This window comes from Symphalangus syndactylus, chromosome 1 (genome assembly GCF_028878055.3).
Source record: "Symphalangus syndactylus isolate Jambi chromosome 1, NHGRI_mSymSyn1-v2.1_pri, whole genome shotgun sequence".
Taxonomy (NCBI): domain Eukaryota; kingdom Metazoa; phylum Chordata; class Mammalia; order Primates; family Hylobatidae; genus Symphalangus; species Symphalangus syndactylus.
Window position 1 is genome coordinate 10449554 of NC_072423.2, and position 24138 is coordinate 10473691.

The following is a 24138-nucleotide window of genomic DNA, read 5'->3' on the forward strand; positions in this document are numbered from 1 at the left end:
TTCCTGCTCCCAGAAAAATGTATACTCAAGTAGCTCCGCTCATTAGCCTCTTACCCAGTGGCCCCTTATCCAGCTAGGCCTATGTTCAGGTGACCCTGGAAATCAGGACTCCATGCCCGAGTGGCCTTGTGCCCTTGCCCAGGGTCCCTGTGCCCAGGTGGCCCCACACCCAGGAATCTGTCCCCAGTATGGATCTGGAACTCGCACTGCTGAGTGCAGACACACCCATCGGCTCCCCTTGCAGCCCCTTTCGGTGTTTGCCTACACTCATACCTTTGACCTCTAGGGTTGATGGTCTCACTTGAGCGTCTGTAATGCTAATTTCTGAGCAAAGAACACCATCACGGATCCCTTCTGAGACATTCCCCGCCTTCCTTTTCTGCCTCAGACCAAGTTCTCACCATACGATGCACACACACACACACACACACACACACACACACACACTTTCCTCCACTCCAGCTGGGTAGAAGACTATCTTCAAATTGGTGTGCAGTTATAATTAATCTCCTTGGATTCAAGTAACCCTGTGGGTTTAGAGACAGTTAATTGGAACAGATTACTTTTCACATAGCAGCCATGTAAATATTTAAAGATGCTTGGCCAACTTTGTTTTCATAATTCTCCTACTTTCTATAAATTTTAAACATTTTGATATTTCTTTATTATTTTTTGCTTTGCATAATTGTTTTAAGTGGAAAGTGATGTTTCAGTTATAGAACTTGCATGTTTCTCCACAAAGCTAAAGATGTTTTTCCCTTCTCTGCAATGCTGTTACTGACTTTTGTTTTTTACCTGGACTTTTAAGAGTGATAGAAATCCAAGCCTAGGGGCAGGGCTGTTTATATTCTGTGGTGAAGAAGATGACTGCTGTGCTGTATTATTTCACAACAAAACAGAAGACCATGCCATTTTTCCTTATTAGAGATTTGGCCAAACCTGGACAGAGTTTATTAGTCTTACACAGTGTGTTATATGAGGGTCTGTTCCACTGAAATGCATATTGAGTCAACAAAGATGTAGAAGGCAAGTCTTTTCTCCTGTAGCAAAACCTGTGTTGAATCCACGCACAGGTTATGAGCGTATACATAGGTAAATGAGTCTTCAGTAATGTGTATTTTAACTCGCGTTTCTTAGTCATTGGTCCCCGTGGGAGAAGCAGGAGGACGTGGTCTTCTCTGAAAATGCTGTGCTCATTCAGTGAACACTTTTGGATTCTTTGAATAATTTGTCATGTGAAACCGGGTTGACCCCATCGTGACCCCTGGTTGACTTCCTTTAAGTTTAATTCTTGGTGTTCTTTTTTTATTTTTATAAATACAGATTTTACTGGTTATGTTCCAGTAATACTCTGTCTACTTTTTGGAGCACATGCTGGATAAAATATTGGGCTAGCACTATGGGTTTTCTTTTTTGTCAACTTTTAAGAGAAATATTCTTAATATTTAGAAAAGCTCTCGGGCCTCACCCCATTGGTTATGATGGTGGTCACATGATTCATAATAAGCTAATCCAGTAGTGCTTTTAGAATCAAGAAGTTGGAAAGATCAAATGATTTCCATCATAAATTGGAAGGTACTCTTTTTTCTTTTCAGGCTCATTAAATTTTAGAGACTACTATTTATGTCTTAAAGACATTATATATATTTTTCTCTATATGTAACTTTTTGAGAAAGTTATTATAGACCTCAGCTGATTCTATAACAAGACATGTGTCATAGTTGAATGTAACAAACAGTTGGTGATAGAATAAATAGGATATTTCGGCTTATTGAGGACAGAAATTTATGGCGCGACAGAGGCATAAAACATGGAAGAGCCTTGCAGTTGTATGTGGGTCACTTTCTGTAATCCCAAAGGACAGTGTCTTTCTACCTAAAAACACCAACTTTTCACTCATAACAGCCGCCTTTAATGGTCTAGTGTAGTAACAAATTACTAATCATGGATATTCCTTAAGGAGACAGACCATGTTCCATTGATTTAACTACTCTCAAAACACTGTGATTTGTGGAATTTGGCCTAGGTCTTTCACAGGGCTAGCTTGGAAAAGAAGCTGGGTATTTTGAATCTCACATTTAAATCTGTAGCATTCCTTTCTTTTTCTGAAAAAATACACGCAACTTTGGAAAATGCTTGCCTTTCCTGTTACTAAAAAGATTACTTAGTTCTTTAAGCATTAGGTTATTTTAAATTCTCATAGAACTCTGATGGGATGATTGGTTAACACTGTTAGAGCAGCTGTATAGAAATTGAGGAACGAAAGATAACAGTGGTTCTCATAAGCAGCAGCCAGCCTGCCTGTGGGAGCACAGTTGAAATTAGAATTCAGATCTATGCGACCATTCCAGTAAAACCCAGTTGTGCCATAATTGTGCCCGAACATTTTCTTCGACATCTGGGAATTGATGTGAATGCTGTTTCTGGATCTGGAAATAATTTGCATTATTAGATTAACTGAAAGAAACGCCTCTCCTTTTTTTTATGGACATGTTTCGTCAGTTGAATGTTGCCATCTATTCTCTGGAAAGTTCTGATATTCATGTTACTTTTCTCCCCACGTAAGACTTGGTCGCAGCAGCTCTCGTTATTGACTTAAAATAGTAGAAGTGCAAAATTATGGAAAAAAAGTCAGTCGTTGGGAATATGTTACTAGATTTAAATCCTCCACTGAGAAAGGGATGTGGCATGGACAGAAAGTCCACTTTTGGACTTCACAAAAAGTTAATATTTTTAGTAGGAAAGAGAGGTGAAAGGGCATCTAATTGGAGTTTATAAAAATCAACATTTCCAACATTCCCAAACACAAGTAGGCTCAGGGAGCTTAGAAACCATCACTAAGGAAAAATGAATATTGCTTTGCAAGGAGACATATAAACCTTCAGTGTATGGGCCAAAATAGAATTCTGCTCAGAAAGCATTTAGGCGACTCAGGAATAACAGAAGCACGCAGAGAGGCTGCACATCTCTGGAAGATTTGCTGTCAGAGTTCGTGCCATCCTGAGAAGTGCCTGGACTGGGATGCCTGGTGCCCAGGCCATGGCAGATGCTCTGAGGTGCTCGTAATGCACAAGCAGTGCCCTGTTAAGCTGCATATCATTCAGGACTAATTTTACTACTCCCGCTTTTCACCATTTCTTGTGCTAATATCTGTCATGTAAAATCCATATTCCATCCTGGGGAACCCACCCTCACTTTTTAGATACTGTGACTCAATAGATGGGACACGCTCAAGTTTTAGAGGATGTTGTGGGAAGTTACAAGTACAGTTGGCCCTGTGTATCCGTGGATTCCACATCTTTGGATTCAACCAACCACAGCCTGAAACTATTAAAAAAAAATAGATGGTTGCATCTGTACTGAACATATATAGGCTTTTTTTTTGTTATTATCCCCTAAACAACACAGCAGAATTTATAGAGCATTTACATTGCATTATTATAAGTAATCTAGAGATGATTTACAGCGTATGGGAGTATGCGCGTGGGTTACATGCAGGTATTTACACCAGGGACTTGAGCATCCTGGATTTTGGTATCGGGGAAGTCCTGGAATCAGTCACCCCCGTCCCACAAGGGACGATTGTGTTCAACTGTTTTTGATCAACGTAATGGCAAATTATATGACTCAACTTAATAGAATAAAAAAAGTGCTTGGAACAAGTGCCTTGGTATTATATGCAATTTGAAGAATCAAGGAAAGAGTCTTCAAAGAAAAAAAAAAATATGGTCAGCGGAAGGAAAGGTAATTAAAGGAGGAAATGGATCTACCTTCAGAGCGTCTCAGGTTTCCCGTCCCCTCGCTGGCTGCCTCCCTGCTGCCCAGCAGCCCCGTCCTCAGAGCCCATCTTCTTTCCACGGTCGCCAGCTGCACTCAGGCTTTTGCCGTAAGGTGTTTGCTGAGCATGTGCCTGGAGGCTGGCTGCCTGTCCATGCTGGTGCGCTGGCTGTGAGGAAGGCCAGGCTGCAGTCATGCGGCTGGGCACAGAGGTTCAACAACCGTCCTTCCTTCTTTCTAATAGAACACAGACAGCAATTAGAATAGCCTAGGGAGTGTGAGAGACGGTGTGTATGTGTGTGTGTGTGTGTGTGTGTGTGTGTTTTAGACAGGTCTTGCTCTGTCACCCAGGCTGGAGTGCAGTGGCACAATCCCAGCTCCCTGCAACCTCCACCTCCCGGGCTCAAGCCATCCTTTCATCTCAGCCTCCAGGGCAGCTAGGACTACAGGCGGTCACCACCACACGTGGCTAATTTTCATATTTTTTTGGTAGACATGGGGTTTTGCCATGTTGTCCGGGGTGATCTTGAACTCCTGGGCTCAAGCGATCCACCCGCCTCAGCCTCCCAGAGTGCTGGGATTCCAGGCGTGAGCCACTGCACCTGGCCTGGGGGATGCGTTTTTATGTGTTCACCCGTTGAAACAGGATTGAGGGTGAATTTGGCCAGCGGAAGGGAGAATGGAATGAGGGGGTGAGCTGGGAGGGGTGTTTGCCTGTGCGGCCGAGCCTGCTGGGCATGGGCAGCCTTTATAGGGTACTTCTCCTAAGCGTTTCTTCAAGGTAGAGCAGGAGGAGCTCTCCCAATGCCTTCGCGCGTTGACCTTGCAGCCGAATCCGCTCGCGATGCCGAGTCTCTCGGGGACTCAGCGGTGTCCTGGCTTGGACACACCGCGGGCAAGGCTCTCTCTGAAGCCAAGTCATGGGTTGGGAGGAGCGCTTGTCCTCACACAGTGCTTCATCATGGGTCCCATGAGAGGCTCAAAACGATTCAGAGAAAGAGGTTGTGGACCAAGGAGGAGAGAAAATGAGTGAATTGCATTCATCCAAGGGAGGTTCGAAGTGTAGGCAGGAAATAGCATCCAGTTCAGCTGGGGGAAGGAAAGCACACACGGCTGGGAACAGTTTCATGGCAAACGCCACTCCATGGCCTGGAGCTGTGGGATGTCCTCATTCTGAAGGGGTCTTGGTGGCATTGGGGCCCTCTATTAAACAGGAGCTTGCAGAGTGGGTAAAGGTAAAAACCACAAGGCCAGCTCCCCTTAGTATCCAGACAGGTTCACTCGGCTGGACTCTGCCCAGTTCCTTCATCGTGCCGCAGCCCCAGGCTCATCTTGTGTAATATGTAATAAATGTTCACACATAGACTGCTCTGCTGCTCCTGAAGTGCGGGGGTGACAGGCCGTCCTGAAGTCAGGTGCCCCCCAAAATTGAGAGCTGCTGTCTGCCGTGTGGTCCGTGCCAGGCCTGACGGGGCTCCCTGGGGTGTTTTCCTTAACCAGAATGAGCCAGAGAACATCCAGAGAACAAAACCAGAGTAGGATCTGGTGAGACAGAAACTCAGAAGAATGGAGACCGAGGTCAGGGAGCTGCAGGCCAATCGCAGGCTTTGGAAGAGCTGGCACAGTGTACCCTGCAGAGGGCTCTCCAGGGCTCTCCCTGGAGCAAAGACTTCCTCCGTGGCTTTACCCTGTACTGAGTTCTGAGGAGTTTCTTCCGTTGGGAGTAAAGTATGAGTTGGAAAACCCTGATATTCTTGTTTAGTGTAAAAATACAGCAGTGTTCTTCCAGAGAAATATTCAGATGTAGTTGACAGTCACATGCAGAATGCCTTGTGATGTAGTCAGCATCTTAGCAACCGGAGCCCACTCTTAATCCGCGCTCCCGCACACGTGAACACGATGGTGATTGTTCACGGGGCCCTTGGTGTCCTCGTGTGCTTTCTGAGTTATCAGAGGAAGATTAAATTATGAGGAGAAGAGTGTCTCCTAAATACGTTTTATTGTATTCTGATTCTTTCAGCGTTGATAATCTATGCATGGCATGCATGCTGATATTTGCTTGAACAGAGTGCTACATTTTCTGACCTTCCAGAATGAATTTATTAGACTGTGAAAGGCGTTAAGACTCCAGAGATTATACTCCGGGGCTTTCTTCCCGCCACTGAGAAATCCATGTGGGATGTACGTACTTAGTACCGTGAAACAAACATCAGGCAGACATTTTGGTTTGCTAGGAAAATTTAAACACTCGACTTATTTTCTCTCTCTCTTTTAACTCCAGATAGAATCATAGAATTTTCGAGGTGGGAGGGAACTAAGAGGTATCCATTCTATCCTCCCGTTTTATCAGTAAGGAAACCGGGGCACAGGGCAGGCTTGGCTTTCGCCCCATGCCGAATGGTGTGTGCATTGCTGAAAGACGGCATCATTGGTGGAGGGCACATGAGCTTGGACTCAGACGTGTGGATTTTAATTCTCCTTTAGTCACCAAGTCACTGTGTGGTATTAGAAGTTCTTCAGCCCCTGGGAATCTGCAGTGTCCTGCCTTGCAGTGGGGAGGCTGTGATTTCCACCGAAGCTGCTGTCCTCGCTCCGTTTCCTGTGTGTGCCTGGCACACTGTGGGTATCCTACACACACATTCTTCCTGTTAGTGTCCAGCTTCCAGCCTGGGAAAGGGTCCCCTTCCTGGTGTGTCCACGAGGGGCAGGAATGCGTAGTCCCAGGATGGCTCAGATTCTGCATCTGCACTTGTGCCCATGTTGTACGCAGGCCAGGATGCCCCACAGCCACAGCCGTGGTACCCTGTGCAGAAGTCCTGTGGGGTGTGCCGAGTTTCCTTCCTGCCATGTAGGAAGTTACTTAGGATAGACATGCAGTGATGTTCACTGAAAGAGAAGTTCCCGATATTCTCAGACTCCAGAGCCAATGGATGCGTTTACAGATTCTTATCAGATGGAACCGTTTTCAGCCTTTTCTCTCTTTGCCTCATATGCTAAACTTCTTTAATTCTCTTTACCCTGCTAGATTTAGCATTTTTCAGTCTGCAGGAGGGGTAGTGCTGGATACCACTTTCACCCGAACCTGTTGGGTGGATGTCATTGTTGCTGTGTCATAAAGAAGTGGCGCTTGGTCCTCCCAGGTGTGACTTGAACTTGTTACTTTGGCTTGAAATGAAGGGTTCCTTTTTGTAGATTTCATCTATCAATAGTGAACAGAAATGCCTGAATTTGGCTCTTGCACCCCGTTCCCATGGGATAGGGCATCTCATGGACCAGGCAGGATCACTCCTGGTAAAGAGGGAGGTCTCATTCCACTCCGAGCCGTCAGTTCCTGACCACTGGACGAACGGACAGCAGCAGCCGGAGCAGCAGGTGCTCGGTTGGGTCAGGTGTTGCTGAGGGCTTGGTGCACCTGTGAGAAAAGGTGCTGGCGGTCATGGTGGGGTTTCCCAGCCAGGAGAGGTGTGATGCCATGGAGCGGTGTGCACCCCTGTGGAGCTGGGGACGTGGCACCCTGAGATGGTGCCTTGCTGCTGAGCTGTCTGGGAGATTCCAGTCATTCCGACTGATGATTCTGCACCTGCCTGTGTTGGTTGTGTTGTCGCCCTCCTGTATCTGTGATGTGCTGCGTCTAAGCCCATCCTTTCTCGGTTCTTCACCAGGCGTTTGCTTAAAGCACAGATACCCACCCTTCTGCTCAGCCCTTTGGTGTCCTCCTTGCAAGCCGAGGAGCCTCCCAGCTCCATATGCATTTCAGCTCTGGCAACTGCCTGTCTTCTCCCCTCTCCACCTTGCTGTGTCCTTAATGCTATGCCCAGACTCAAGGCTCCCATGTCTCCTCCACAAGGCCTTAGTGTCCAGCCGCGATACGGCACCCAGGGTGGAATGCAAACCTGGGCCTCAGGCTGGCCCCATTCCTCCCTGTTGCGTGGACACATTCTTTTCAGGCAGAATGACCCTGTCTGTCCCCAGCGTCCCCCTCGTGTCGGGCATCCTCAAATTGCCATCTCATTGAAGACGGGGGCCAGACCTGCTTTTTCTTGAGGGTCGTGCAGGACTCATGCTGAGGACAGTGGCTGGAGCTGCACCTTGGTGAATTCTGTTCTTCAGAGTTGACAGCGAACTACATGGAGAAATGCTGTATTCGGGGGTGAGTGGTTTTGCACAGGAGTACTCGGCACTCAGTGGTCCTTTTTACTGGATATCCAGACTCTAGAGATCTTCCTGTCTGATAACAGAAACAGCGATGACCAGCAGTCACAGCAGAGGCTGGCCTTACAGTTGTATTTAATGGGAGCGTCTCGGAAGCCTACCGGGTCTTCAACGGAAAGTGCCGCGTGTGTAGATTTCAGTGCCATTGCCACTCAGGGTGTGCGGACTCAGGACGTGTGGCCAGATCTCGCTTTTGGTGTCGTCACACTCAGTGGAGTGAGGATTTGGGGAGGTCGCCTTCTTCCCTTCTTCTGACCCTACACGCCTCGTGTTGGAGCCGTGGCTTGGAGTTGCTGTGTCTGGGGCCTTTGTTACTGATCCGTTGTTACTGTGGACCAGGAGCTGAAGTTGGCTAAGCCCCTTCCCAGTAGAAAGTGATGCTAACATTGAGTGACCCTGGGCATGGGGTCCTGCTTGGGCCCCGGACTGTCACAGCAGGCTTCCTAGAGAGAGGTTGGTCAGGCCATTGGATGGTTTCCCACCTCAGTACAGAGGGCCATGGGCCTGATGGCCTTTGGAGGCCAGAGGATGTGGGAAGATCCATGAGTTTCATTGGCGCTGGGGCCCAGAGAGTGGGGCTGTAGGCTCTGGAGTCCCATCTGGGGCTGCTCTCCACTGAGCTCCAGCACACAGGGCTCAGGTGACACAGAAGAGTGAGCTGTCAAGGACACAGTTGAGTGCATGTTCTCTATTTCAGCTAAGGTGAGGTGATGGGCCTGGTAAGCAGGTAGTGACGGTGCTGGCCCTTTGCACAATATTGGCATTGAAGGCAGAGGCCTGTGGGGTGAGAAGGTAGCAGTGGTGCTGGTGCTTTGCACAGTGTTGGCACTGAAGGCAGAGACCTGTGGGGAGAGCAGGTAGTGACAGTACTGAGGCTTTGCACAGCATCGGCACTCAAGGCAGAGGCCTATGGGGTGAGCAGGTATCAATGGTGCTGGTGCTTTGCACAGTGTTGGTGCCTTCGGAAGGCAGAGGCTGCGGAGGAGGGCAGGTGCTGGAGGACTGGCCATCCCGTTGCTTGAGGAGTGTTGTGGGCACCGTATTTTGAGGACCTCTAGATAGAACCCAAAGCCTGTCCTTTCCTTAAGGAGTCCTTCCTTGTTCAACTGGTGACATCTGCAGAAACTATCTCCAAAGCTTCTTATCCACGGGAACTTTGCCATTGGCCCTGGCATTGGTGGCTGCTTAGAAGAGCAGACCCTGTCCTGTTCCCGCCAGGGCAGCGGTGGGCAGGGCCGCCTGAGCACACTTGGAGGCAGAATGCATGGGGCACTGCTGGTGCATTGCATGTTAGTCCATTCTTGTGTTTCTGTAAAGGAATACCCGAGACTGGGCAATGTATAAAGAAAAGAGGTTGATTTTGGCCCACGGTTTTGCAGACTGTATAGGGAGCATGGTGCCGGCATCTGCTTTCAGTGAAGCCTTAAGAAGCTTAGGATCATGGTGGAAGGTCAAGGGGAGCCCATGTGTCACATGGCAAGAGTGGGAGCAAGAGAGAGAAGGGAAGGCGCCATACACTGTGAAACTGCCAGATCTCGCGTGAACTCAGAGCGAGAGCTCACTCGTTGTAATGAGCACCAAGCCATTCGTGAGGGACCCGCCCCCATGGCCCAGACACCGCCCCTCGGGCCCCACCTCCAACACAGGGAATCAGTCTCAACCTGAGGCTTGGAGGCGGCAGATGTCCAAGCCCTGTCACGCCAGGCACAGGACCTTCCAGAGCAGACCCTCTCTCGCTGCTTTCAGGATTGACTTCCTGGTGTGACTTAGGCTCAGTCAGTTCCTAAAGGAATCTGTGGCTTGCCATTTGATTTGCATCATTCTTAGTCTGCATTTTCATCATGGGCACACTGAATTACTTCATAAGTTTAGACTTTCTTTTAAATGCTTGAAGCATTTAAGTTTTATTTGATAAGTGTTTTTTGCGTGTGTGTGTCCTCGTCTCTGGCACAAGTTCGTAATTTTTCATTTGTGTGTATGTGGTTTTTCTTTTTGTGGTTCTTAGATAATTTTCTGTGTGCTGGACCTAATCTGAGGCTAGTTTTTCATGAGGGATTTGTCGGCTATTGATAGGATCCAGTATTTGCATATATAATTTGCATAAGCCTTTGCATATTAAAATGGATTGCCATTTTAGGTCTGTATTTTACTAGAATTTTAAAAAGCTAGGGATATTTGTCTCTGGATTAAAGGTTAGAAAGTAAGACTCCAGTTACTGAGATTTTACCTGAGTCTGTGTGCATGGTTCACATAGCGATATCCATTTACAGGAGGTCTTGTCTCCTGCTTTCTTTACAAAGGAAGCCATTGATTTGAAAGAAGTATTTTCACAGATTAGTAAGACATTTGGGCGAACTGTTAGCTGCCAAATATGTTCCTGTATAGATGTGCCAAATCTGAGTGTTACTCATGTTCTTTCTCTTCACTCCAGAATAGTTACTTTCAGCGCTATGAATAAACTCTCTTCCAAATTTAATACAATTACTGTTTTATTTAATAACCTACTTGGTGACTGAAATGTATCACTTAAAATGATAATTCCACGGTGCCATTTGTTGAGCTGGCCATCCTATGGAAAACTTACATACATGCCTGAATCTCATGTCTGAAACCTGATGGAGAATGGCAGCTGCCTTCAAAGTCATGAAATTAGGTTGTTGGTACATATGATCATCCAGTGATTGATTCTAATGTAGACATTATTGGGATAGTTTGTTCATTGGACTGGACAATTAGAGAACATTTTTGATATTGAAATGATGGCCAGGTTTCCAATCTGACTAGTTAAGTCGTGTTTCCTTTGATTTAAAATTAATCTGTGATGTCACTGGTTTTTAAAAATTGATTACTACATGACTCAGGAGAATGTGATTTTTATAGATTATTTTGGTATTGAACTAGGACATGATAGGAGTGGAATGAATTGAAATGTTTTCATTTTTAAGAAATATGACTGGGTTCTACTTTTTCAAAAATGATGGAAGATGGTAGGTCCAGGGCCATGAGGCTGAAATCAAGGCCTAAACCTTCGCAAGCATCGTGGACAGATAGGGAAGTGCTGGTGAGAACCTTGAAATGTAGTTAAAGGTGCCCCCAGAAGGTGACCCAGGAAGTTCCTGAAGTCCAGGTATGAAAAAAGCAATTGGAAGACACTGGCTCGGGAATTTCCAGAAGCTCTGAACAGAAGGTTCTGGACAGGTTGTGCGTCACACCAGCAAGACAGAGTCTCTGCAGTTTCTATGGCGATAGCCTACACTCCACTTAGAAACAAATTCTTGATGTTGTTTTGAAACCTCAGTAACAAAAGGGCACCGTGTTTGCTTTTGCAGAACAGCCTGGTAGCTGTGCGGCGTCTGGCAGACATCGGATTCCTTGATACCTTTTCTGTAGCCACTGCTTGGCGCATCATTCTCCATTCTGGGTCAGAATTTCCTGGTTTTTCTTTCTCCAGTGGAAGATCTTTTTCTTTGAGTTTAAAGATCTCTTGATTTGGGGGATGCTGCTACTGGTGGTTGTGGAAGTTTCCTGGGCAATGTGCAGCTGTCAGCCCAGCAGTGCACGTCTGGAATGGGGACAAGAAGCTGACCTTTCCCTGGTCACAGGGTGTCCAAGGTCACCCACACCCTCCTTTGTGCACTGCTGGCCTTGGTCATCGTCTTCCTTCACTGTGGGCACCTCTGTTCCTCCCCCTACTCCTCTTCCTACTAGAATGGGCAGAGTCAGGAGCCCAGGGGGCGTCTTAGCACAAAACACCTCAGTGAGCCCAGAGGCTGGGGAGCGTGGATCGCGGGATCTGGAGGCCACGGCTCTAGGTCCAATCTCAGAGGATGCTTGAGCTTGTTGTCTTTTATCTGTCCCAAGGCCATGGACAGAATCCCAGGCCAGGAGGAGTCTCCATGTGCCTGCATGTGCCATTGTTGCTCCCCACACACCTGTCTCCTCCTGGGACCCTCAGGCCCTTGGCCCTGGGTGCCATCTGCATCTTTCACTTCTCAACTCTTTCTGATGCCCTGTGCTGGGGGAGGGGCTTCCAAGACAAGACCTGAGACCCCAGACCCATCTTCTTGGCTCAGGACTCCTCATCCCCTACCAGGTGCTGCTGAGCCTGTCCCCGGGAGGGAGAGGGTGAGGCAAGGCCCGACTTCCCCGGGGTCAGCCTGCATCTCGTGCTGACCTCCCTGCCCTGCCCGCTCGCCCTCCTCCTGAGCGGCCTCCTGGCCTCTGTATGTGCTTCAGGGCTAGCTATGGCAGGAGGCACTCCCATTTCCTGGGCTAGACCCATGCTAGGCTCCTGGTTTTAGAGTTCTGCTCGTCCTTTAGAACATCCACACATCTTTTGTGAACACCTGCGTATTGCAAAGAATCCAGATGGTGAGGAAGTGCTTGGAAAGGAGCGATCCTCCTCTGTTGACTGTCCTTACCAGCCTCACCTCTTCCTGAGAGTTTACTTCTGACCTTCCTAGGTCTTTAAAATGTATTTGCTTGAGTAAGTGTATGTGTAGATTTTCTTCTGGTTTTGGTACGTAGTAAGAGCATTGGATGTGTCTTGTTCCTAGCCTGCTTCCCCACGTGACAGTATGTCTTGGGAATCTCCCCGTGTGGGCGGAGGACTCTCCTCTCTTGGACTGCTTGGGAGTTCAGGGTGATCTTGTTCTACTTGCCTGTTGATCATTGTTCAGGTCCTTTCCAAATTTCATTACAAACAGTGCTGCAGTAAACATGCTGGTGACAGGCCATTGACAACACTTAGGAGGATTTCATGATGGATTTCTTTCATTTTTTTTTGGAGACAGAATCTCACTCTGTCACCTAGGGTGGAGTACAGTGGTGTGATCTCGGCTCACCGCAACCTCTGTCTCTCAGGTTCAAGCGATTCTCCTCCCTCAGCCTCCCGAGTAGCTGGGATTACAGGTGCGTGCCACCATGCCCGGCTAATTTTGTTTTGTATTTTTAGTAGAGACACGGTTTCACTGTGTTGGCCAGGCTGGTCTCAAACTCCTGACCTCAGGTGATCCACCTGCCTTGGCCTCCCAAAGTGCTGGGATTACAGGCCTGAGCCACTGTACCCGGACCATGATGGATTTAAGTGAAATTGGTAGTTTCAGGAGTTTGCACATTTTATATTTTGATAGGTGCTGCCTGTTTGAGTGTAATAATCCTCACATCCACCAAAAGCTTATGAGTGTGTGTGTTTCTCCACGCCCTCAATAATTCTTAGTATTATAAATTTTCTAAAATTGCCTGTATGAAACAGAAAAGGGCATATTTTTATTGCTTTAATTTCCATTTTCTCATTTTTTGTGTGAGCATAAGCGTGTTTTTGTGTTTACTGGCCATTTGTATTTCTACCCTGATGTACTTGTCCGTGAACTTTGCACATTTAAAAAATGTGTTGTCCTTTTCTTGTTAATTTATAGGAACTCTTTATATATCATGGATTTGATTCTCATGTTTTGAATACATTCTGTTGGTTTCTCATCTGTGTTTTACTTTATGAAGTCTTTTATTGTAGAAGTTCTAAAACATCAGAATTGTCTTTATGGTTTTTGGATTTTACATATACTTTGGACATTCTCTACCCTACCATTAAACCATTCTCATTGAATCAATCTAGTTTGCTTCATTACATTTGCTTTATTCCACATTGTGTTAACCCATGTAAAACCTCGTATATATTCTGTGAGGTACTTTAAACATTTTCCCATACTGATCTGGTTTTTCCAACCTAATTTATTCAACAGTCAGTTGAGTGAATGTTTTCTGGTAGGTTATGTTATGTTTTCTCCACTGATTTGAAGTAGCAACCTTGTCAGAGACTCAATCTTTGTGTGCTTTATCTGTATTTCATATAAACCTCCAGCATAGTCCCATGAGGTGAAGGTGCCACTTGTCTCAACACACAGATAGGAAATCTGAAGTTTAGCGGGTTAAGTAAACTTTCTCAAGATGGTTCCAGCTGTAAGTGTTGAAATCAATAATAGATAATAATGTATCATGACATGCCACCAGAGTGTGAAGGGAAGGGCAGGAAGGTGGAGAAATGAAGGCTAGAAACTTGCCCTGTGTTCCCAGCATTGTGCCCGTTCTCTCTCTCTCAGGCTCTTGGCTCCACCCCGATCCTCACCTTTGCAGCCCCTACTCAGGGCCCAGATAGCAGGACCCACGGGCTGGGACTTACAGGTGGGATGTCTCCATCACCTGTCCGTACAGAAAGGAAGGGACCGCGCCTCGGTTCCAGGATCCTCGCTTGCCTGGGAGGAGCCGCTAGGGGTCAGTGTTGTCCATCCAGAGGCCCTGTCCCGTACTGATGCGCCACTGAGGCCCTGGAGGATTGGGTGTTTGGGAGATGATGCCGGCGCTCCCTCGCTTTTTCTTCATTTCCTGTGCATAATTTCCACTCCTTCCAGTGAACTAATGATGCTGCACATAGATGAGAAATGATGTTTCTCTTTATCCATGTGTATGCGTTGGCATCAGCCTTTACACATTTTTTTTTGGACTCTTGCAGCTTCCTTTAAGTAATTCATTCAAATAATGTGTTTGTTTTAGATGTTAGGGATGCCAAATTTAGTACATAAGAATACATTACTCCTGGTTAACTTTGGATTTTAGATAAACAATAAATACTTTTTAAAAAAAGTTTACTTATGTCCCATGCAATATTTGGGATATACTTACACTAAAGATTCGTTTGTTATTTATCTGAAAATCTGTATTTTAGATAACCGGACATGCTGTATTTGAGCTGGTGAGTTCTTGTGAGTAAACCTTTTCTGGTAGGTTATGTTCTTTTAATGCATGGGGGAAATGTCTGGTCTTGTTGGCTGATTAAAGCCTGTTGAGCACAACTCCTTTTGTTTATTACTAGATGGGAGATGTTGGCTACCTCACATCAGCAAAGGCTAGAAGAATAATTAGCTGAGGGAGAGGAGGGGAGACCCTTCAGCAGAGTTTGCTTTCTTTCTGCAGTTTACATTTGTTAATACTTTAAACACGTGGATTAGCTCTATTGAGGGTCAGAACGATGCTTGTGGAAATAGAGATTTAACAGAAAACAGAAATCACCTTCATTCTTTTTCATTTGAATTAAAAAAGTGACTGCTGGCATTTTCTAACATAGCTCTCTAAAAGTTTCTTGAATTAGGATGAAGGAATGTACTTGAGTTTGCTATGCAACGTGGAGGCAGTTTTATGTTAATTTGACGTCTGAAATTCCCTGTGCCACGAAGAGCAGTGCTGGGGGGTTTGCCTGCTTGGCGTCGATGTCAGCTGTCAGAGCAGGAAGCTTGGTTGGGCTCGGGTATTTTTGCAGGTGAATTTCTGTGTTGAGGGTCTGCTGGTGTCTCTTACCTGGGCGTCGACCCCTCGTGGGTTGTCAGTGACTTGAGTGCCACGTGGGTCCATCACGTTTCATTTGCTTTGTGGGACCCTGAAAAATGCAGGAGAAGCTCTGGTAAGAGTTCAGGTGTTGACAAAAGACACAGCTCCTTCCACGGGGCATTAGGTCATCTGCATGAGCATACCTCCTGAATTCAAAATCAAAACAGCCCCAAGAATTCCTTCGGTCCTCCTGAGACGTGGGCTTCCCAGATGTGGAGAAATGTTTAGCTGTCTTAGTGGCATGTGATCTGTGGCCTGTGATTCACAAGAGATGGGGAATCCAGTGGTCAGGATCGCACAGTGTGTGTGAGGATATCAGCCCTCACTGTGATGTGGTTCCTTTGGTGGACATACTTCCTCTGGCTCTAAATTGATTTTGTCTGTGCGTGAGCTAGCCTTATTTAGTTTTGATTAAAAAATGCTAAGTTAATATGTGTGGAAAAAATCCGTGGCCAATCACCATTCTTTTGGGAATTCTGTGTCCTGTGCTTGAACTGTTGAAGAATTACTGGCGTATTAGTTGTAGATTCCATGGGGCAAATGGAAAAGGCATAAAAGTGGGATCTTCCCACGCCTCCACCTGCAAAGAGATCTCACACTTTTTTTTTTCTTTTTTTGAGAGATGGGTGTATAATTGATGTAGAAGGTTCTGGAACCTGATGTGGCTCCAGGATAAGGCCCTTCCGAGTCAGGAGAGGTTGTGACTTCACCTGCCTGTTTTTCAGGGGGAACCTTTTCACCTGCGTGTGTGTTTCAGGGGGAGCCTTTTCACCTGAGTGTGTGTTTCGGGGGGGATTCTTTTCACCTGCTTGTGTTTCAGGGGGGAGCCTTTTCACCTGCATATGTTTCAGGAGGGAGCCTTTTCACCTGCGTGTGTTTCGGGCGGAACCTTTTCACCTGCGTGTGTTTCGGGGGAACCTTTCACCTGTGTATGTTTTGGGGGGAACCCTTTCACCTGCGTGTGCGTTTCGGAGGGAACCTTTTCACCTGCATGTGTGTTTCGGGGGGGACCTTTTCACCTGCGTGTGTTTCGGGGGGAACCTTTTCACCTGCATGTGTGTTTCACGGGGAAACTTCTTCACCTGCACGTGTTTCAGGGGGAGCCTTTTCACCTGCGTGTGTGTGTTTCAGGGGGAGCCTTTTCACTTGCGTGTGTGTGTTTCGGGGGAACCTTTTCACCTGTGTGTGTGTGTGTTTTGGGGGGAGCCTTTTCACCTGCGTGTGTGTGTGTTTCAGGGGGAACCTTTTCACCTGTGTGTTTCGGGGGGAGCCTTTTCACTTGCATGTTTTTCGGGGGGAACCTTTTCACCTGCGTGTTTTGGGGGGAACCTTTCACCTGTGTGTGTGGGTTTTGGGGGGGTGTGGAGCCTGTTGACCTGCATGTGTTTCATGGGGAGCCTTTTCACCTGCGTGTGTGTGTTTCGGGGGAACCTTTTCACCCGTGTATGTTTCAGGGGGAAACTTTTCACTTGCATCTGTTTCCGGGGGAGCCTTTTCACCTGCGCATGTTTTGGGGGGAACCTTTCACCTGCGCGTGTTTCGGGGGGAAACTTTCACCTGCGTGTGTTTTCGGGGGAACCTTTTCACCTGCTGTGTGTGTTTCAGGGGGAGCCTTTTCACCTGTGTGTGTTTCGGGGGGAGCCTTTTCACCTGCGTGTGTTTCAGCGGGAGCCTTTTCAGCTGTGTGTGTTTCAGGGGGGAACCTTTTCACCTGCATGTGTTTCAGGGGGAGTCTTTTCACCTGTGTGTTTCATGGGGGAACTTTTTCACCTGCGTGTGTGTGTTTCGGGGGAGGTGGGGGAACCTTTTCACCTGCGTGTGTTTCAGGGGGGAATCTTTTCACCTGCATGTGTTTCAGGGGGAGCCTTTTCACCTGTGTGTTTCACGGGGGAACTTTTTCACCTGCGTGTGTTTCACAGGGGAACTTTTTCACCTGCATGTGTGTTTTTCGGGGGGAGCCTTTTCACCTGCGTGTGTTTCAGGGGGGAGCCTTTTCACCTGTGTGTGTTTCAGGGGGAACCTTCCACCTGCGTGTGGGTGTTTCAGGGGGTATCCTTTTCACCTGCATGTGTGTGTTTCAGGGGGGAACCTTTTCACCTGCATGTGTGTGTTTCAGGGGGGAAGCTTTTCAGCTTTTCACCTGCATGTGTGTGTTTCAGGGGGGAACCTTTTCACCTGCATATGTGTGTTTCGGGGGGAACCTTTTTAACTTGCGTGTGTTTCAGGGGAACGTTTTCACCTGCGTGTGTTTCAGGGGTGAGCCTTATCTCCTGCCAGCATATGTCTTGTCATGTCTTGTTGCTTAAATGGTGTTTGAGGCAAGGTACTGTCAGTTCACATTAAGGACGTATTAACGAGAACACGCAAGAAGGGCTTTGTGTTGTTTCTCTCCACACAGGAACTTCATGAACCCTAGCATTTGTTCCGTGCAGCTTTTCCTTTCCTAGCTTGTAAAACTTGTGGCTGTTTTCCTTTTGGGGACGTGTATGCATCCCTTCTCTTGTAAAGAATGCGTGTAAGTTCTGTTGTGGACATCCGTTTTCATGGGTCTCTGTTAGATTGTGCTGCCAGCTGCAGAGTGCTTGAATCCTGGGGTCTCCGAGTCTTCCAGGTGAGGGTCCTGCGGTGTGCACAGCCCAGGGTCTCCATGCAAACTCCAGGTGGCCAGACGCATCAAGATTGAGTTCCGGAGCTCAGTGTGATACTGAGAGTACATCTTGTCTTCCTTTAACAGGTAAAAATGAACCGGTGACAAAAATAAATTATCTTTGCTTTTCTTAAGGATTTGTATGGAGGAGAATTAATTTAGGTGGTTTTTCTTATCTATTCCAGTTTGTCATTGTTTACAATCGGAGATTTCTTTCTAACTTGTTCTGCCCACAGTATACGCAGTTTCTGCTTGTCCTTTCCTCCAGATAAATGGAATTCATATCTTCTCTTCCCATGCCTCCCCAGTGCCCCATGTCTGCCCCCCATCATCCCGTCCCTGCTTCTTGCCCCTTGGCTGGAGCCCTCCATTTATTTGCTCTGTGCTAGGGTATGTTTGCTTCACAACCCCTTTCTGTTTAAGTGGTGGTTTCTGGGTATCTTTTAATTCTCTACCTCTCCATAAATACAGAGTCCTACTTCTCTTATAGCCTTAGAACTGCCTCATAATTAGTCGATTTAATTCTGAGGTTGTGCTTGTTGTTTTAACTGTCGATTGACCTACATTTCTGAATCCTGCATTTAGCTTCCGGAAAGTTAGGGCAGTCATGTGTTTGCAGGTGCGGCTCAGCTCCATAGCCTGAGTGTATGAATACATGGTCATCGTCTGTCAGGCCCCCGGAGACCGTGGTCTGCTTCTTACTGCCGCAGTGCAGGGAGCGCAGAGGGACCGGCCTACTCTCCGCAGGCGCCTCTGCGTGGCTGTGGCGGGAGCTGTCTCCTGGTTTCCTGGGTCAGGGCCTTCTCCAGGAACAGTTTGCTGTGTCTTACTTAGTGCTTGTCCTCCACATCTCTAGCTGATGGTGGTGTCTTCCTGAATTCTAGGCAACTCTACCAAATTCCAGTTGGGTGATATTAGCATAGATACCCTGGCTGAATTTTTCTGGGATTTACCTTAACTTGCTCATGTAACCATGGAGTTATTTAAAATAACAATAATACTCACTGGTAGTCTGGTGCATTGTTTAATTTCTAAGATTAAAAACAAAAAACAAAACAAAAAAAACACTTGCCTTAAAATGGCCAAAGTCATCCAGTTTGATCCATGTGTGAGGCAGAGAAATTCCTGATGACTTGGGCACCAGACCCGGCCCACTGTGTGATTCAGATCTGTGGAAACTTTTTCAGAAACTTGTCTTTGCTTTGAAAATATTTATGTTGTGGCACTTTGTACACTTTCTTACTGTAGGTAAAATCAAAGAAATGTGAGATGTTGGCAAAACATAGGTGATACTTAGTATAAAGTAGTGCCCTCTGTAATAGTGAAACATTTTATGAGGTTTATTTTGGGATGTTGTTCACCCATAGGACCTGCTCCCTGTGGCTTGGATGTTTTGAAAAGACTCCAGGAACTTAGTGTGGAATTCTTATGCCCCGTTTCCCCTTCAATCAAACCCTTGAGTTGTCTAGCAGGTTCTGTAGAGAGCAGAGGGAGGGACCCAGTGGCAGCTTTTCAAACACAGAACTCACGGGGGCTCATCCCAGGCTCTGCTTTCCAGCTCTGAGACAAAGTCTGGCCTCACGGACTCGACCAGGATGCCAGTTGGGACGTGGGACTTGTTCCTTAAAGCACGAAGCCCTAGAGCAACTGCCAGCACAGCGTCTCCGTCACCTAAGGCCTAGCCCGCCACGCCTCTGGCAGCCAGGACAGCAGCCTCAGAGCCTCAGCTGCCCTGCTCCTCTTGGGAGGTTTATGACTTCCAAACTCGACTTCAAACCCTGTCTCTAGAGCCCTTTTCCGATATGCACCAGCCTAAATGCAGGATGACTTCCTAAGTGTAATTCATCTTGCTTTGTAAACAGTTTGTGTGTCAACAGTTGACCCTGCACATGCATATTGTGCACAAGAGTGGTGTTTGGGATGTATGTTGATCCATGAGCAGGAGGCGCACACTGCATTCTAGGGCAGGAGCTGTTAGAAACTGTCCACGTCCAGGTGCTCAAGTGAGAATCACAATGATCATGGGACATCTCCTTGCTTGTTCTCTTCCGTTTCTCTCCTTTTGGGCACCACCAAAATTCATGATTTATAAAGCAAATCCGTGTTTTGGTCTGTTGGTGTTCTCAAAAGACGTCACTAAGGAAATTCAATTACACTCATTGATGTTGTGGATGAAGTACCCATTCATGGACTAATCTGGGAATTTCACTACTAAGCATAAACTTTCCTGATGAAAGTGCATTTTTACTTTTGAACAGCCAGTTTATAAGTAGCTTTTTTTTTTTATATAGAATATGACACATTCAGGAGGTGTAACTCCTCCCCAGCTCAGCATGGCAAGGTGAAATAGAGGCTTGGGAAGCATAAACTTTTTTTTTGAGACAGAGTCTCGCTCTGTCGCCCAGGCTGGAGTGCAGTGGCGCGATCTCGGCTCACTGCAAGCTCCGCCTCCCGGGTTCCTGCCATTCTCCTGCCTCAGCCTCTCCGAGTAGCTGGGACTACAGGCGCCCGCCACCACGCCCGGCTAATTTTTTTTTGTATTTTTAGTAGAGATGGGGTTTCACCGTGGTCTCGATCTCCTGACCTTGTGATCCGCCCGCCTCGGCCTCCCAAAGTGCTGGGATTACAGGCGTGAGCCACCGCGCCTGGCCGGGAAGCATAAACTTTTACAGCCACAGGAATTGCTTTTACCTGCAAGTTTTTTTGATCATCTCTTCTACTTAGAATATTTTTTTAAGTATCCACTGTTTTCCATGAAATAACATGCCCCACTCCCCACTTTCCACATACAAATAGTCCTGAGAATAGTGTATATATACCTAAAATGAGCGGCGTGGTTGACTTTGCTCCTTATAATCTAGTACTTTACTGATTTTAGCAGTTTGACAAATGACCTTCCTAGAATTCAGTGTATGGTAAGATGACCTTTACAGAAATAAGCAAAAAAATAGAGACAGCAATGAGGGCCGGGGCTAGAGAGATTTTGGGCCAGAGGGTGAGAAGGACGTTGGAGGAGTTTGGATGGTCACGTGGACGTCACAGATTTGGACAGTGAGCATCTGCAGTGCTGCACCTTTCACACTAGCTTCAGCTGCTGACTCACATCTCCAGCTTATTCACACCAGCTTCAGCTGCTGACTCACATCTCCAGCTTATTCACACCAGCTTCAGCTGCTGACTCACATCTCCAGCTTATTCACACCAGCTGCAGCTGCTGACTCACATCTCCAGCTTATTCACACCAGCTTCAGCTGCTGACTCACATCTCCAGCTTATTCACACCAGCTGCAGCTGCTGACTCACATCTCCAGCTTATTCACACCAGCTGCAGCTGCTGACTCACATCTCCAGCTTATTCACACCAGCTTCAGCTGCTGACTCACATCTCCAGCTTATTCACACCAGCTGCAGCTGCTGACTCACATCTCCAGCTTATTCACACCAGCTGCAGCTGCTGACTCACATCTCCAGCTTATTCACACCAGCTGCAGCTGCTGACTCACATCTCCAGCTTATTCACACCAGCTTCAGCTGCTGACTCACATCTCCAGCTTATTCACACCAGCTGCAGCTGCTGACTCACATCTCCAGCTTATTCACACCAGCTGCAGCTGCTGACTCACATCTCCAGCTTATTCACACCAGCTGCAGCTGCTGACTCACATCTCCAGCTTATTCACACCAGCTGCAGCTGCTGACTCACATCTCCAGCTTATTCACACCAGCTTCAGCTGCTGACTCACATCTCCAGCTTATTCACACCAGCTTCAGCTCCTGACTCACATCTCCAGCTTATTCACACCAGCTGCAGCTGCTGACTCACATCTCCAGCTTATTCACACCAGCTTCAGCTGCTGACTCACATCTTCAGCTTATTCACACCAGCTTCAGCTGCTGACTCACATCTTCAGCTTATTCACACCAGCTTCAGCTGCTGACTCACATCTTCAGCTTATTCACACCAGCTTCAGCTGCTGACTCACATCTTCAGCTTATTCACACCAGCTTCAGCTGCTGACTCACATCTTCAGCTTATTCACACCAGCTTCAGCTGCTGACTCACATCTTCAGCTTATTCACACCAGCTTCAGCTGCTGACTCACATCTCCAGCTTATTCACACCAGCTTCAGCTGCTGACTCACATCTCCAGCTTATTCACACCAGCTTCAGCTGCTGACTCACATCTCCAGCTTATTCACACCAGCTGCAGCTGCTGACTCACATCTCCAGCTTATTCACACCAGCTTCAGCTGCTGACTCACATCTCCAGCTTATTCACACCAGCTGCAGCTGCTGACTCACATCTCCAGCTTATTCACACCAGCTGCAGCTGCTGACTCACATCTCCAGCTTATTCACACCAGCTGCAGCTGCTGACTCACATCTCCAGCTTATTCACACCAGCTGCAGCTGCTGACTCACATCTCCAGCTTATTCACACCAGCTGCAGCTGCTGACTCACATCTCCAGCTTATTCACACCAGCTGCAGCTGCTGACTCACATCTCCAGCTTATTCACACCAGCTTCAGCTGCTGACTCACATCTCCAGCTTATTCACACCAGCTGCAGCTGCTGACTCACATCTCCAGCTTATTCACACCAGCTGCAGCTGCTGACTCACATCTCCAGCTTATTCACACCAGCTGCAGCTGCTGACTCACATCTCCAGCTTATTCACACCAGCTGCAGCTGCTGACTCACATCTCCAGCTTATTCACACCAGCTTCAGCTGCTGACTCACATCTCCAGCTTATTCACACCAGCTTCAGCTCCTGACTCACATCTCCAGCTTATTCACACCAGCTGCAGCTGCTGACTCACATCTCCAGCTTATTCACACCAGCTTCAGCTGCTGACTCACATCTTCAGCTTATTCACACCAGCTTCAGCTGCTGACTCACATCTTCAGCTTATTCACACCAGCTTCAGCTGCTGACTCACATCTTCAGCTTATTCACATCATCTCCAGCAGCTGACTTAGATCTTAAGCTTACTGCAGATGTAAGAGCAGTGATAATTGACTACCAAGAGTGAAAAACTACAGAAATGCAGGTATTAAATGCCTACTAAACAAAAGCACCTCAGCACCTGGGGCTGTTGTGGGAGCCATGGGATCCCCAGGTACCTGGAATTGCTCCCTCATGATCACCTGGGTGAGGTCAGTAGAAAGACCAGGGCTGCCTCTCGCTCCACATGCATGGGCCTCACACACAGTGGGGACTCCTGGCTTCCAGGCTAGGAATGAATATAAAAGGAGCAGTGTTTATGAGACAAGTAGTATTTTTATTGTATATGTTCTCATGAACTTGTATTAGTCTCTTCTCATGCTGCTAATAAAGACATACCTGAGATTGGGTAAGTTATAAAGGAAAGAGGTTTAATGGACTCACAGTTCCACATGGCTGGGGAGGCCTCACAATCATGGCAGAAGGTGAAGGAGAAGCAAAGGCATGTCTTACGTGGCAGCAGGCAACAGAGCGTGTGCAGGGGAACTGCCCTTTATCAAACCATCAGGTCTTGTGAGACTTACTTGCTGTCACGAGAACAGCACAGGAAAGACCTGCCCCCATGATTCAGTTACTTCCCATCAGGTCCCTCTCAGTACATGATGGAATTATGGAGCTACAGTTCAAGATGAGATTTGGGTGGGGACGCAGCCAGATCATATCAAACTGTTGTGAAATTGAAGTATTTTATTTATGTATTGTTATATTACGTACAATTTAATTGTTGTAGAAAATGCAGATAAAGGAAAAGAAAAAGAAGGTATCACTGCTCATAGTTAACAATATTTTGGTCTGGCTGCACCTTTCTACAAATATCCTTTGTGTATACACATTTGATACACATGTCCCTTTAGTACGTTTTTCTCGAGTGTACACACATACACCTAACACATCTGGCAAATACTTGTCTCTATCCCATTGTTTCCACTTAATACATTTGAGCTTTTGTTATCCATGTGTATACAGCGTCGTGTATAATCCTGGACAATTCTGAATTCCCCCAGAGTCTCAGAAAGTGGAGATGTAACTCATTTCTGGCATTTAGAGGCTCAGGTTTCCAGAGTAGGAGTGGCTGCGACTCATACTATCTCTGCCTAACGGATGTGTTTTACTG

The 24138-nt window shown here is 47.0% G+C and overlaps 1 protein-coding gene across 18 annotated transcripts in view; it reads left to right on the plus strand.

Moving 5' to 3' along the window:
* The window catches only part of ZNF516 (zinc finger protein 516), a 171166-nt gene that overhangs the window by 89168 nt on the left and 57860 nt on the right, over window positions 1-24138 (plus strand). The gene's annotated exons all lie outside the window — the stretch shown is intronic.